The sequence below is a fragment of the Phalangium opilio genome, unplaced genomic scaffold, assembly GCF_054372755.1.
Source record: "Phalangium opilio isolate 3A_F unplaced genomic scaffold, DU_Popi_V2 ptg000031l_1, whole genome shotgun sequence".
Classification (NCBI taxonomy): Eukaryota; Metazoa; Arthropoda; class Arachnida; order Opiliones; family Phalangiidae; genus Phalangium; species Phalangium opilio.
In genome coordinates this window covers 5,685,055-5,701,599 of record NW_028324158.1, presented here as the reverse complement: position 1 = coordinate 5,701,599, position 16,545 = coordinate 5,685,055, and the positions used below count along the sequence as shown (strand labels likewise).

General features: G+C 37.1%; 1 long non-coding RNA gene across 3 annotated transcripts; it reads right to left on the bottom strand.

Annotated features, from left to right (window-relative positions):
* Positions 1-11,835: 11,835 nt before the first annotated feature.
* Positions 11,836-16,235, bottom strand: LOC149690186 (uncharacterized). 3 transcript variants are annotated; one of them, XR_016383874.1, is made up of 4 exons: positions 15,500-16,235; positions 15,039-15,431; positions 12,388-12,746; positions 11,836-12,320 (listed from the first exon to the last, which is right to left on the bottom strand). It is a non-coding gene; the product is annotated as an uncharacterized LOC149690186 (long non-coding RNA). The 3 variants fall into 3 exon arrangements; XR_016383873.1 differs by having other exon boundaries at positions 12,388-15,431; positions 15,500-15,663; positions 15,737-16,235; XR_016383872.1 differs by having other exon boundaries at positions 12,388-15,431.
* Between the last annotated feature and the right edge of the window lie 310 nt (positions 16,236-16,545).

Here is a 16,545-nt window from a genome sequence, read left to right as displayed (position 1 = left end):
CTTTTATATCCCACGTTAATTTCTATGCGGATTTTGTGAGGCGGACTTAATAGAGTACTATCCGTCACATCTCATAATTCTGAAGTCTTTCTAACAGTGATTTTACTGGTTGATAGCAACGCGAAGTCAAACGCAAAAGACCGCGAGGTAGATTATTCACGAGGCAAATACAATTCGTCATATATAATGATAAGTCTATCTCTCTTGGGACTCAAACCCAAGAGGTTAGATGGTGCTTCAATGTTACCAGTCCACCAAAGTCCTATTGTTTGAAGTTACAGCTAAGGTCTTTGGATACGTATGTTCCGTGAAGGTGGTCAAACACCAAACTCTATTTAACCCCCGACATTTTACTCTTATTATTACACTCTTTCGAAAAATAATTATTTCACAAGTAATCAATTGAATATTTAAGTAGATAAGTAGTGGTAAGGTTGTTTTACGTTTAGATCAAAATTTGGTACCGAAATTCATGGAACAAAAAACTTCAAGTTCAACACTAAATTCAAAGTTCTTCAACCCTAATAATTGCAAAATAATTGGACAGACAATCAACTCATACCGTGTCACGTGATGTAAAAATATTAATCATACCTAGAATGGGACCAATTTGAATCAAAAATTGTATACATTCATCAGTTGGGTAAGCCAAGGTTTGTGAGGTAATGGTTGAAGAAATTCAAAATTCGAAGTAAAATTAAATCATGGTATCCTAGTTTTTTTTTGTTGTATATAAGTTTTAGATGCCACCTGGACCTCGTTATATCAACAAGAAGTTCTATTTCCACGTGACTTCGCTACTAAACCATTTCCACCGAGAGATGGCGGCACTCAATGATTCCCAACCATGAAAAGCATGTTGGGGTCAGGATTTTAAACAGTTACAGATGGCACACGTATCAAACTTTCCACCTTCAAGCTATTATAAGGGAAAATCTACTTGTATTTCAACCATCTCTACAAAAACCTTGATTATATTGGCGACTGAAAAACGCCTCGCCCAATATATTAATTCTTACGTATATAGCGTAGAAATCTGAATGATCATTAATGGTTTTTTCCCCTTAATCTTCTTCCCAGGGAAGATTAAAAATAAAATATAAAAAATAAAAAAACACTAAGAAAAATCGAAATGGTGGGTCCATCCTTAGCCAAGAAGCTTAGGGAGAAACTGTCTTTTAAAAATTTATTTCCGAAACATTAATAATAAAGCTATAATAAATCGCTCGGAAAGAAAGCATCACTCTTTGTCAAAAAAAGTAAAAAGGCTCAGCATCTCCCGCCAAAAAACCCTAAGCAGTTTTAACCTTTCCAAGAATCACAAGAAGAGACCTGGCATATCTTTTTATTTTTTCCTTTTTTTTAGTTTTGGTCTTCAAAAAAGATTGTTTAAGTGGAAAGATCATTTTTAAAAGTGGGTTGCAACCGTTTGAGGGCCACTATACAGGAGAAAAATTATCGAATACCGAAACCCCCTCCCCCCATTAGTCACTTGTTTTTAAGTAGATTTTAATTGAAACTTATAAAGAACTTCTGAGTAAATAAAAGTATAACTCAACGATTTAAATATTTATGTCTGGCGATTACATTAGGGGTACATAATGGATTCCTTAACCTTACATTGTCAATAATTTGTGGCCCATATTAGACCATTTCGACGCAAAAAAACGGGGTTGGTCCATTGTCGTATCTGTGCACTCTCAGGATCAGTCTTGGAAATAGCACAGGTCCGCAGGTCAAAAACCAGTTTATTAATTGCTCGGACCAGTTTTTTTATTCAAAATCCGGGGGTTACTGGTCCTTGGGACCAGTTTATTAATTGAGAATTTTTATGAAAATTCAGGAGGGACCAGTTTAAAAATTCTAGTCATTTTAAATTTCTACTCCACGGATATAGTCTCCTAGCCTTGACTTCTTCTCATTCTTATCTTCCTTGCAATGCCGACTCAATTTATAAATTGAGTCGGCATTGTTCCTTGCTACAACCACAGCCCACTCGATCACGCTTTGGCTTCACACGCTATAGAAGTCCCTCCACACAATGTTTTTCCTATGTAAAAGCGCGTGTTTGAAATTTTGGGCTTTTTCGCTTGAAAAATCCAAGGAGCCAGCTTTTAACATGACCGGCTATGGGAGGAACACAGTTAAATAGCCCTAATTTTGAAACTACTGGTGCAAATCTCTTGAAATTTTAAAGAGATGTGCAAAACAACGTTTGCTATGTTTTGGAAATTTTAAAAAAGTTTCCCTTTCATAGTTTTTGTATAAATATTAGAACGAAAATTGGCCCTAATTAAAGGGCTTGATCTTGGAACGGTTTAATATGTTTCTTCCGTTTCACTTGTTCGAATCTCTTGAAATTTTAGTGAGAGGCACATTGAACGGTTTCTATATGCCTTTCACTAAAATTTCAAGAGACTCGAACCAGTGATACTGAAGGAAACAAATATAAACTGTTTGAGACTAAGCCATTAAATTATGGTTAATTTTCGTTTTAATGTTGTTACAAAAAGCTTTGTAAGAGAAAACGTTTGCACAAAAATACCAAACATTATTTAGCAAATCTCATTAAAATTTCAAGAGATTTCAACCAGTATTTTCAAAATTAGGACCAAAAAACGGTGTTCCTCCCGATGACGGAAATGTTAAGATTTAACTCTGATTTTTGACAATTTTGCATCTATAGCCCGATCGAATGGGCTGTGCGTCAACGAAATACTCCCTTAATTTTTCAATAGGATTAGTAAAAAATAAATTAGGGATAGGGTCACTGGTCCCAAGGACCAGTTTAATATTGTAGACGCTGGGGGTCACTGGTCCCGAGGACTAGTTTCAAAAAAATCCTTATTTCCAAGACTGCTCAGGATCCAAAGAAACCGAGAGCGCAGGCGCCGAAAAAAGAGACGGAAGGCAGAGTTTTACCCCGCGTCTTTCCATCTTCGATTCATCGAAATGTTATCTTTATTTGGTGCTTATCCTCTCCTAATCTCAACTCTAACTTTTCATAGACGGCAGCACATTCTGCAAAACTTCAGCATTTAAAATTTATTTATATACAAGGCGGTTTATGCGCGTAATTTAAATGTCTGTCTTCTTTTATTACCTTTGAGTGAAAAGTTCAAGACATAAATGTAATTAAATCAAATACATTTTTGAAAGTTTAATTTGAATCAGTCTTGTTTCCATCAATCAAGGGCCAAGTTCCATAACATTTGACCAAAAATCGTTTTTTGAGGTAATTTAAAGGCGCTCAAGGACTGTAAGATGGACTTCTTAAATTCATGAAGCCTAATAAAGTAAGTATGAAGCTTGGCTCTTAGGTGGAGAGTTTGGGTTCACTTTTCTCTCACCATGCTTAAAAAGTGGTCAGTGCATATGGAGGTATAAGCCGCTTCAACGTAACCAAGAGGGATAGACAGGGTAAGGGTAGAACTATAACCATCAGATATCATTTGACGCCTACCCTGTGTGGGCTACTGGAATCATGAGAGTGAGCAGATACCCATGTCAATGCTGCCAACCCCATTTTTACATCGAAATGATCGTTACAACCCGGGTCATTGAAGTCATGTGCGCCTTAAGTTTCAAAAAATTCCAGTTTTAAAATGTTTCATTGGAAAATGTACAGTACGTGGTTTGTCCGCGGGTTTGCCTTAATTACCATGGCATGGTTTGAGAGTTTCATAAGCTTATGTTACTAACTACGAATAACTCAATCACGTAGTTGCACAATAATTCAGTGAAGTACTGTCACTCTGCAACTTCGTAAATAAACACTAAATTCCGATATTTGAATGACACGCTTATTTTGCAATTGCATTTTTCTCGAAAGAGAAGAAAGCATCGATCATCTGGGCCAACGAAAAAAAATCCCTAAAATAGTGATCCACACTCCAGTCCCTTTGCTACCACCAACCATACTCGTTTTCCTTCCCTTTAACCTTTCTGGGCGAAACGCATTGACGATGGAAATGGAGCCCAAAATATAGGAAAAACGGTTTTATAACCAAGGCTTAGCTTTCTCTATACGGCATAAGATGCATCAACCAATAAGAAGCTAGTGATTTGAAAAGGCTTCATCTATCGGTCACGGATTTCATTCAACCGTTGAATTGAGAATCTTGCCTCGCCCGCATTGCCAGGCAAGTTTTTGGGGCGAAACAGGCAAAGGCCCTTTTTTTCAAAAGCACGAAAAAAAGGGCAAAAACATCTAAGTGTTTCCTTCAATTGAGTTATGACGCACTTTGCTAGAAAATGGAATCGCAGCTAGGCCTAACTCGAGGCTTAGGGTCTAGCGTTGGTTAGGGGCAGGGCTTTCTATGGGGAGAGGAGGCCCAAAATGCGAGCCTAAACACGATCGGTTGAGGTTTTCAAAGGCCATCTAAAGAGGCGCAACATTCCCATTTATCGGGGATTTTTCCTCACTTTCCCCTTGTAAAGCCTTAACCAGTATCAGCCTCCGCTCCTTATATATAAAGCCTTGAAGAAAAAAACCTTTTCTAGGCCTAGCTTTCTAACAGAGGAGGAAATGACAGATATCGCGGCACTTACGAAGGAAAAATCTATATTTATCAAACCCTGATTCTCTTTTTGCCTTGGCAGGCCTGCCTGCCACTAGTAAATACGGTAAAACGCGAGAAAAAAGGCGCGTAGATGTTTCACCCACTGAAGGGTGCTACCAATGCAGTTTTAGTATAAGGGTAATGGTTGGTGTGGATAAGTTCAGGGCCGTGTTTAAACTTATCGAGGCTCTAAGCTAATTTAGTTTTAACAACAATTAATGTAATACAGGATCGAGGCCTTAAGGTGTAGCTTAGATTACTCGTTTGCAAATCCCACTGTTAAAATAAGGCCTAATTTTGAAATATTTCTAGACTAAGAGGTATGCAAAATGTACAACTGATCAAACCGCATTTTCCGTAAGTATTTATAAGAAACTCATTGCTCACCCAAGAATGTTGACGTCATCCTTATGCTTGAAGAACACTGCGTTTGCGCTCACTGCATGGCGGACTGTTGCACAATTTTCAACAAATAGAGTGAAATTCAAACTGCAAATAAAATCATAATTCTTAAATTGATGCCCAATCATTTTAAGTTACTAACATATACTGAAATAAGTTATTTTATACCAGGTAATGATGATAATTCATAAGTATATCGAATAGAAAGGTTTGATTTAAAAATAAAATTCATGGCTACTAAGAGCTAGATCGAGTAGCTTCAATAGGCCAAAAATGAAGTCAAAGTCCAATTTTTTTTAGGAAAAGGCACCTGGAACGCAACATTATGTTTCCACTTATTGGTGATAGGCAGCGCTATTTTAAACAATTCGTTTATGTCCACATGGTTCATTTTGTTCATAGTACCAGGTTGGGAACTGAGTTGGAAACACTAATAGTGTCGTCACCTAGAACCAATAAGCGAAAACATGTTACGTTCCAAATTATGTCTGTTCCCAAAAAGTATAGGACTTTGACGTCATGCGGCCTTTAGATACTCTAATTTAGAAAGATCAAAGGGTTCATTGAATTGGAGAAAGGGTTAGTTAATGGTTTCAAAAGTATCGGGCTAAAAAACTAAGCAACTAAAAAACAATATCGAATAATTGCGCATTTAATTGCTCCAGATTCGTTTATAGCCTGAATACTAGGATAATTTTAAAAATCATACTTCAAATATTGGTTTCTGACTTTCTGTCGCTATTTAGTTTTTGAACCGAGTAATTTAATTAGATGATTCAATGATTGCGAATGAAAAATTTCAGTCTCCTAGATTGTAATGTGAATATTAAGAGACTTTTTGGGTCATAACGTGGTTTTGAATAGAGCATTCAGTATTCCACAATCAACACTACTTTAAATTACTGATTTCGACATTTTTACGGCAAATTTAGTTTGCCCAACATTTAAATATGAAATTGACTATTTGAGCAAGGAATTACACGTCATAGTTGTCCAAATGTCGTACAAATACAATTGACTTCAAAAAATTCACTTCAGAATATATCTACATCGAGCGACAAGAAATTTAACCACCATATCCTTAGCTATACATATCTTCATGCAGAAAAAAGTTATATTGGAAAATCCTTACATAATCTCAGAAGGCGTGAAATGCACCGCTCAAGACGCGCCCCCTCTCCCTGAGAAACCTCTGAGATAGAAAAAATACGAAAAACATTTTCAGCCTCATTTCCATAATGCTTTTTTCCTATAAAAACTCACTCTTTTCTCCTAAACCCTGGGCAGTCCCGCATAGCAATCGGTATTACACCATGGCAGACCAGAGTGACGGTTGAGCAGAATAAGGGTAAGGAACTGTAGGGGAAAGAGGGGTGTGATACCACGATGAATAATACGTACAGTGCAGCACTGGGGCAGGGAGTGGGGCAGAAGGAGTAGCGTCGCCTATCCCAACGCCATGCCAAGTTGTAAATATCCAGGGTTACTAAATGAGCTGGTTTATGGACTTTTATTATGTCTAAAAATTTGCTTGAGTAACTGATGAGGACAATTGCGTACATAGAATGAGCACCACAGTTCGCAACCAGAATATTCGAAGTCAGCAGCCTCGAGAATGCAGGATGGTAACTTGAATCGAGTATGTCTAGGACGTAAGCTGCGTCAAGAGATTTCAGGAACAACTGTATTCAAATTATAAATATATGCGAAAAAACTTCGTGGGAGAGCATAGAACAATCAATTTCAGAATACAATCGCTACAACTTTGTCCAGGACTTGTGTCCAGAATTCGGGCCTAACAACTCTGTCAAATTCGTGTGTCAACTTTGTCAAGGATGTATGTCCAGAGAATTTGCACCGAAAAACGCTGTCTAGGACGTATGTCCAGAGAATTTGCACCGAAAAACGCTGTCTAGGACGTATGTCCAGAGAATTTGCTCCGAACAACTTTGTAAAGGACGTGTGTCCAAAATTTGCACCGAACATTTTTGTTGAAGATATGCGATTGACAACAATGTAAAGAGATTTCTATTAGGATATATAACAATTGGGGGAAAACACGGACAGATCATAGTGTCGGTCCGTCATAACCCTGCGAATAAGTGAATGGCAATCCGCCGAAAATCAACGTATTGGAGACATCCTCGGACCATTACATCTACTAACCCTGATGGAACCTTCCTCACGCTTCCCCCTTCTCCGGAGTCAATCCATCACAACTTTTTTATATTCAAAGACGCAAATCATGAAATCGCATTAACCGAATAGAACATCTATTGACGAGGACGGAAAGGGGGTTAGAACAGGGTCGGAACTTACCCCTCAATAGAGCTTATAAACTACGGAAGTTAAACCACTTCAACATTTTCTGTGTAGTTTAAGTCAGGCTTCGTCCTTCCTATTGTATATCCTTCTTTTTTGGGGGGAAGTGGTAGGGGTTGAAAACCTCAATTTTGGCTACTTTGGTTTTCAATAGGAGCTTTTTCTCCCCCTATTTCCTTCTCGGCCTATTATGCAGTTATGGAGTTTGATTTATATCGCCAGTCTTATACCCCCCCTCTTCCCCTTAAAATCAATAAAAAACGCCAAGTTCTATGGATAAGTATTCATGGTGTGCTTGATGTTTCGTTAAATTATAATTCTCGTTTTGGTGTTTTGCTATATGCGTACTGTATATAATTCCGAATATCATTTCTGAACTTTACACAAAGAGTCAACAAAGAATGAAGAACGGGATGAGAAAACAATATTGTTAAATGGTAAGGCCTTTGTTGGGGAGAACTTATCATTGAAGACACGGTATGAGATTCAATATTATAGTTCATTACCGACTGAAGATAAAGTGTGCAAATGAATTTTTGAATAGTCATTGTTTTCAAATTTTTAAATTATGTTAGTTTGCAGGACTGTGGGTAAAGAAAGGCTTTCAGCAATACTAAAACTTACAATGTTTCATCAAGAAGTGATATCTAGTTTATTAGGGAGAAGTTATAAGATGAATAAGTATTCGCGAGCCATAGTCCCAGTCCCCTTTCAAAATACAAGGGGTGACGTAAAAGGAGGCCGGGTTATTTCACCTCTCCATAGCCGGAAAATACGTAATATTCGTCATTCGCGTCGCCACGCTGACGTGCGTTTTCAAGAACCATTGAGATGCTGGTTGTAATTTAAAGGCGGGGAGTAACTCCGGACCTACGTTTGGACTGGAGATAAAGCTAAAAATGTGGCGAATTTATATCTTCCCCTATAGTACACTAGATATCACTTCTTGGTTTCATCTTGAAGATTTCTTTTTCTTAGGTAAACTTTTTCTTCCTTTAAAGTTACCACTAAATTTATAATTAAATACTTAAACTAATTAACCATTTTGTCCGCCCCAACTATAAGCAATCTAATCTGATTGTACAAAAACCAAGCGTATGCATTTTTTTATAAAAACAAGTTGGGAAAACCAAAATATTACCTCTCCGAGTCAAGACGACTACTTACAAACTTATTTACCCAGATATGGAAATGTTTCTTAAGTTAAAATTTATGAAATATTAAAGCAGTATACAAAGCATAGCAAATGTACTGTAAATCAGACGACATTTTACGTCCAATAATGATATACTTGTACACATTAAAATCATCCGATGGGGGAAAAACGGGAAATGAAGGGATAAAACTTTGGAGGTATATTACCTTTACGTGTTTGTAAAGGCCCAATTTTCTACTCCTCAACTGTATGCCCTCTATGTTCAAAGCCATATTCACAACAGGGTTGCCATATAAACACTATCCTCTCGTTTCACCTCAATGATTTTCTTAGTTTGTCAACATGACTGTTAACGTTACATAACACCAAAGCTTATTTGTGGCTACACACACTGAAAGTAAATGCGTACCATAAAAAGCATGAAAACACGAAGCTATTATCCGATTACTATCAGACCTTTCACTGGTCTGGGCTGCGTTCAGCAGAGCTCACCAAAAAAGACAGCGGATTTTGGAAATGTTTACCGGTGAGCTCTGTCGTCATAGCTTTTCTCCGGTCATCGGCGTTTTATAAATGACGCTAGCGCAATAAAGCGTGCAAGGTACCAAGGCTTAACAAAAATTGTATGATAACATATTTATAGAGATAGATAACTTTTATAATTAAAATTAGAAACTAACATATCTCTTACAATTCTCGCGAGATCAACTGGTTTCACGCCAATTAAATAGCTATAGTCCCAGAGAGCTATTCGTATTAATTCCTCCGTGGTTTTTTCGCCAAGCTGAGAACTACGTGTTTTACGTCACGTTATCCAAAAAGCCGACTATTTTCTTTGAAGACCGTGCTAGCTCAGCGCGAACCACCGTGACGTCAAAATTCAAAAACAAATTCCCGTTATGTAGGACACTGCTAACAGTGCTGGGCTCTGATGAACGCGGCCCAGATTTCCACCATGATTATAAAATCTAAGCCTAATTATTTAATAGTGTATTTAACTTTCGGCTCACTCTGAACCGTTAATGTCTCTGCATTACAGAAACGAAAACCAAACCCAAGCGTTTACTTTTTGGTTCACTAGGCTTATTGACAAATAAAATTTCATTTGACCAACATAGAAGCGTTGTGCTTGTGTTCACTTTAGAAAGGATTATGCTATAAACAGATGTAGTATAGCTTAAGTAATATATAAACATCCATTTTAAATAATAATATTAAAAAAAATCTTTGGAATATCAAAATGAAATAGAGCTTTAAAGCTACAAAAGTACTAAATGCATCATAATTACGAAAAATATTTCCACATATTCACTTTATATTAAGGATAAAGGGAATATTATGGTTCTGTAGGATTTCTTTACACATCAAAACAAAACGAACTTCTAACGCAGCGCAATACTGTAACAACGGACGGACACACACAGACAAAAACATAGACTGCTTTTTAACTCTATCCGTATTAATTTTGAATTGAGAAACAAGATTATCTTAAATATTAAAATAAATATAATTAATATTTAATATTTTCTTCGTTAGTTATTCGCCTTATTGAACGTTACATCGTTTTAAAAAAGAACAATTAAACATTCTTGAGAGACTTGACTAATATTGGCGTTTGAAATGAAGCATACGCCGGTTGCTTCGCCTTACTCAAATAGGTAGTATATAACGGTGTCGAACTTCAGCTAAAAGCAAGAACAACCGCAATTGCGAAAACCTATCGTGGACAACCCACCCTAGGGAGGCTAGACGTTTCTCGTAACCCTAGCTGATCGCCGCGAATGTCTTAAACCCAACGATGACGATGGAGTAGAAGCCAGGTGTACAGACTGGTGTCCATGTGGGATGGACAAAAACAAAGACTAGAAGATGGTGGTGTAGAAGCCAGGTATACAGACTGGTGTCCATGTGGGATGGACAAAAACAAAGACCAGAAGATGGTGGTGTAGAAGCCAGGTGAACAGACTGGTGTTCAAGTGGGATGGACATAAATAAAGACCAGAAGATGGTGGTGTAGAAGCAAGGTGTAGACTGGCGTCCATGTAGGATGGACAAAAGCAAAGACCAGAAGATGGTGCTGTTAGAAGCCAGTGTGTACAGACTGGTGTCCAAGTGGGATGGACAAAGACCAGAAGATGGTGGTGATTAGAAGCCACTTTGTACAGACTGGTGTCCATGTGGGATGGACGAAGGCTATAAGATGGTGGTGATTAGAAGCCAGTAAGTACAGACTGGTGTCCGTGTGGGATGGACAAAGACCAGAAGATGGTGGTGTGAGAACTCAAGTAGAGTAGCCATTTCCGTGACTGTGAAAGCAGTTCGGAAATGGCGAACACGTTTGCTCCGATTTGGAAACTGCGAACGCGGTCACGTGGGTGTAACAACAGACACACACACAGACACACACACACAGACAGACACACACGATCGTTACAGAACCTCTCCGTGACATACGTCACTCGGAGAGGTAAAAATTTCTATTACTAAATTCCTAATCAGGTTTTGCTAGCTTTCTGTTATTTTGTAACAAAACCGAGAAACAGGAAGATTAAGTTGAGTTTGTTTTTTTATTATATAGTTTCGAATATAAAAAAATATAGAAACTATAAAGGTATGTTTTACCTTAAAATCCTGTTTAAAACCATCCCATATCTTTCATCTAGATACAAGTCTGCACACAGCGTATTTTTCCAAAAAAAACCACCCCTATCATTCAAAATCTCCAAGAACAAGACCATAAACGCCTTGCAGAAATCGTCTGGTGGACGACAGATGTTTAACTTTTATACATCACACAACGTAGCAGACCGCCCAGTAAGACCAGAGTCAACAATTTGAATGCACCACACAGAAAAAAATCTAATTACTTAAATCTTAACGCGTTTTTGCACTTTCCTGGAAACTTTTTTCTCGCCTTATAGAAAACCCTTTCACGGGCTCGTAGTCCTCAATGAACCCGTGTATATTGTATAGTAATCATTTTGGTCCATCTATATCGTTTGGTAATACGACCGGATAAGAGGGCGATCCTAGGCAGCTAGGTCTAGCACGAAATAATACGCCTCAATAAACATCCATCAGACACACCAATGTGTATTAGCGCTAACTCACTTTCGCCCTCGTGACTCAGTTATTATTCAAATGAACAAGGACCCTCTCCTAAGGTTAGACCAATAGCTCAATTCAAGCATTATCAAATCATACAAAAATTTAATTCGAGTTATTATGGCGCTCTAGATGGGACCGAATAAATTTTAGGGTAGCTTGGAAACGCGTAACTAATTGAAAAATCCGCGATAACTAGCTACGTGCTGGCAGATTTTATATTTTAAGTATATTATGTAAAACGTCTAATTGATTCGTTTAAAATTATTAAGTAAAATACTGTCGGTATAATAATTGAAAGTAATATTTATTAGTGAAATTGAACATAGTTAAGGTCCCAAAATTTGACCAGGATGGAATGTTCATGATAATATAACGAAATTAAATATTAATACGATAGTCTGGTGGGCTGGTTATTCCCATGATGACGTGCATTGTTTTCGTCAGAGCTCTTTATATATATAGTTTACACTTACAGTACAGTATGTCGATGATGGGCACAGGAGATCAAAACTAGGTTGATATTAGCATAAATTTGCGACAATCTTTTGTTATTTTTGCATATAAGTTGATAGTTGAAAATCATTTATACCAAAACTCCGTCCGTAATGTTTTCACAAAAGGTTGATCAACTAGTTGATGAATACATGTTCCGTAAATTTGTCACTGGTTAGTGAGTGCTTGTCATAAAGTGTCGTCTGTGAAACGTCATAGGTTCTCGTAAAAAGTGAGTCGCTGTCAAAGGCTTAATACAGACCAAATAGGAAGATGAACTGCAAAACAACGTGTAGTCAATTCTCGCAACGTGCTGATGTACAGTCTCGAAAAGTGTGGTTATACCTCGGTGTTTCTGTACGAAACAGTGTCTTTAGATGATACGGTTTCTGTAGTTTGAAAGTGTTGTTATTTTGTGTGATACGGACAAATTAGCAATTGCCGTTATCCTGAGCCAAGCATCACAGAGGCAATATGTTGAAATGGAAAATTCTTTGACACATACGAGAGATTCACTGCAAATTTTCAAGTCTTGTTCATATAACCACTAATGGCATCAATGAATAACTGATATAGGCGGAAAGTGATGAACTTCAGCTGAATTGTTCATCGGTATATATAGAGAGATTCAAAGGTCACCCGGCGATTTGTTGTCACCACCAATCTCCATAAATAACAAGGTGAAACCAGGGTGAGATTGAAAGCTTCGGTAAAAGAAAGAGAGAGAGCGAGGACCCCGCCAAAATAAGACTGATAACGTCATAAAACGCTTAAAGGTATATTGATAAAAAGTTTCTTTCGCAGTTTAGTTTTTTACCTAAGAGAAATGATACTATTTACCACAAATACAAGGATAAGTGAAGTAAGAAGAGAATAGTGAAACTGTCGGTGTTTTAAGTAATATCTAATAAAGTACAGTAAATTCTGCTGAAATTATGGAGAATTCGAAGGAAATAATGTAGTAATCATGAAATGCAAGCAGGATTTGTATTTATAAATGATGATCATTAGGTCAGAAATCACTACGAAATCTACAGCGATTGTAGAAAATTGCATCAAAAATGTTCGTTTGCAAAAATCATGAAAACTTTCAACTACCATGCAATTAACAAAAGTTTATAACATATGTTCCATAAGTATGTCACTACTATGCTTCGTAACTTCAGAGACTTACTGAGAGCAAGTTCCAGAATTGACTATACTCGTTTTTGCAGTTCATCTTCCTATTAAGTCTGTACTAAGTCTTTGACAGTTTGTTTTTAAAAGGAGATCATTTAATGTGTCAGTATGGCAATATGATGATGATAATTACAATGTGTGACTAAAATATTACAAAATTACAAATCAAAATAACCAATTTAAATTAAGAAATTAAAACTAAGGGGTTGGCTGTTGACTAAGTCTTTGACAGAGCCTCACCAGGCATTGCTTTACGAGGATCTATGACGTTTGACCTAAGTTACTTCATGACAAGCTCTCAGTAAGCAATGACAAACACATCTTATGAACTTATGAATAAAATCTCATCGAAATCACAGACCTCTATAGCATGTTTCGTTAATTTTACTTTATCGTTTCTCAGCTTATACAATTTAATACTTGGGTTCCTAGTTCCCACACAATATCTCAAAATTAACTGATTTCTCTGCAAAAATCATGAAAACTTCCAACGATCATGCAATTAAGCCAGGAATTCAAGCTTCTTAAAATCTCACGGAAATCGCGGGCCTCTAGCTTGTTTTGGTTTCGTTAAATTTATACTTTATCGTTTCGTTTCTCAGCTTATACAAATTAATACTTGGGTTCCCACACAGTTTCTCAAAATTAACTGATAAAAGCAAAGGTCTTGACATTATAGCTAAGCACTCACTGGGGATACAGACAATCCGAGGTAAGGAAGGTAGATGAAGAGCACTTAAAAATCTGAGTTACGTCTTGGCGCGGTAACTTTGATTTAACCTTTAAACGAATATCTTAACCTTGCTATGGCTGAGAGTGTAGACAAAAATTAAACGCTCAAAACGATGGGGCTATAATCCGTATCCCCCTAAGCGTTATATTTCCATTCCTCTAAAAGATAAGTGTGCCTTTTTCCCACCGTTTTTAAAGGAAGCAAAACATATCTTAGCTGTGGTAAAGCGACCAGAAGTTCATATTATATAACAAACCACTGTGTGCTAAGTGAATGCCGCCTTGTAATCATAAGCCTTGGCAATAACAACTTGAAATAAATTTATCATTGTTTAATATCATAATTCATATGATATGTTCCATAAGTTTGTTACTGGTTACTGAGAGCGTGTCATGAAGTGACGTAGGTCATAGATTCGAGGTAAAGCGACGCCTGGTGAGGCGCTGTCAAAGGCTTAGTACATACTAAATAGAAAGATCAAGTCCTGCAAAATTAACCACCGAGTGTAGTCAATTCTCGCTTGTCGTTCTCGAAATCGCTTTCAGTAAGCCTCTAGCATTATGAAGTATAGGAAGCGTCATGCTTATGGAACATATATTATAAACTTAAGGTAATATCAAGTGGTTCACGGGTAGTTGAGCGGTTTTCAAAAGAGCGTTTTGGAATAAAGCGGTTCCTAAAACAGCGGTTTGCAAAACCGCGTACAAGCAAAACCGCGGTTGCTGTTTCCGCGTTTCTCAATACAGCGCTATTTCCCAAAACAGCGGTTGCTGTTTCCGCCCAAACTGTGATTGATAGGAAGGGAAATATCTATTATAGGACAAAGAACAATATTATGCAAAAAGGAGTAATGTTATATCGGAAGTAAATATAAAATATAATTTTTTGGAAAAGGCATATTATTTTGGGAAGTTAATCAAGATAAACAACAATATTTTGGAAAAGGCGTGCTTTCGTACGCTCAAGATATAAACGCTGTAATCAAAATGCGCTAAAACGAGAAATGTCTATAATGGCAAACGCGTTTATGAAAAAGCCGTTTTGGACAATGCTGTTTTGATAACACGCCCAATCGATAACATACCATATCGAGTGACATCAGGGACTTCGAGGAAAGTTTGATTCTGGGATAGTAATCATACTCTATAGCGCTAACGCGAGATCTCCTTCACGTGCATGGTAGTAAAATTTTACCCATAGTACCCCGGTTTTTGGATGTAATTTGACGTTGAAAGTTCAGCAGAAATATTCTCCTGTTGATCATCTGCTCCAAAGGACCAGACGCTATTCACTTCAAGTTATGAACTCTGCATCTTAAGCATTATCGCATTTGAGAGTGAATTCTTCGTTTAAAGTTCTTATTGATAATTTTGCAATAAAAACGTTTGGAACTAATTGGAATTTGTAGTCCGTTTTCGACAAAGTTTTCTGAATTTTGAGGTTAACATAGACGCTTTTCGTTCTGGAATTTGGACTACTAAAGAAAATAAAATTAATAATAATTTCAATGATATGATTGTCTTATGGGTAGGGATGTAAAAATACCGTATAGTAACAGCAAAAACTGTAATCTATCGGAAAATTATCGTTACATTTTTTCCTCCAAAATGGTAATTCAAAATGATTTGATACAAAAAGGTCAGCCATTATCAAATTGCCAATGTTTGACTGTGAACAGCTTTAACTGTATAGCGTAAAATCATTTCGTCCTTTGATAGTAATTTACGGTATTTGAAAATCAGTAACTTACCGCGGTATTTTGGGAAATTCTCGGTAACTTACCACGGTATTTGGGAAAATCTCGGCAACTTACGGCGGTATTTGGGAAATTATCGGTAACTTACGGCGGTATTTGGGAAATTATCGGTAACTTACGGCGGTATTTGGGAAATTATCGGTAACTTACCGCGGTATTTGGGAAATTCTCGGTAACTTACCGCGGTATTTGGGAAATTCTCGGTAACTTACGGCGGTATTTGGGAAATTCTCGGTAACTTACGGCGGTATTTGGGAAATTCTCGGTAACTTATGGCGGTATTTGGGAAATTCTCGGTAACTTACCGCGGTATTTGGAAAAATTATCGGTAACTTACGGCGGTATTTGGGAAATTATCGGCAACTTACCGCGGTATTTGGGAAATTATCGGTAGCTTACCGCGGTATTTAGGAAATTATCGGTAACTTACCGCGGTATTTGGGAAATTATCGGTAATCACACCCTTACTTGCGGGGGAATCTTTAAGGCAACGTGTAGTGGCTTTATGTTGAATTGACGCCATTTCCAAATACACTTGTTTAAATTAAACTTCAAGAGGCCCGTTTAATAGCTTCACTCGAATGTATAGCTTTTAAAATTTATGTTCTTATCAGTTCCCTGGAATTTTTTTTATAACTAAAATGTTTAAATGTTTTAAAACATTTCGGCTAAGTGGTTAAGCAGTTTTAATGTACTATATAAAATTCACGTGACGCTGTAATCTTGGATGGCTATAATGAAAGTTCAAATCAAGTATATTCTAAAGATTATATTTGATTTGAATAAATAGGGCGAAAATTTTAACAGAGAATATCAGTTTAGAATTTAGTCTAAT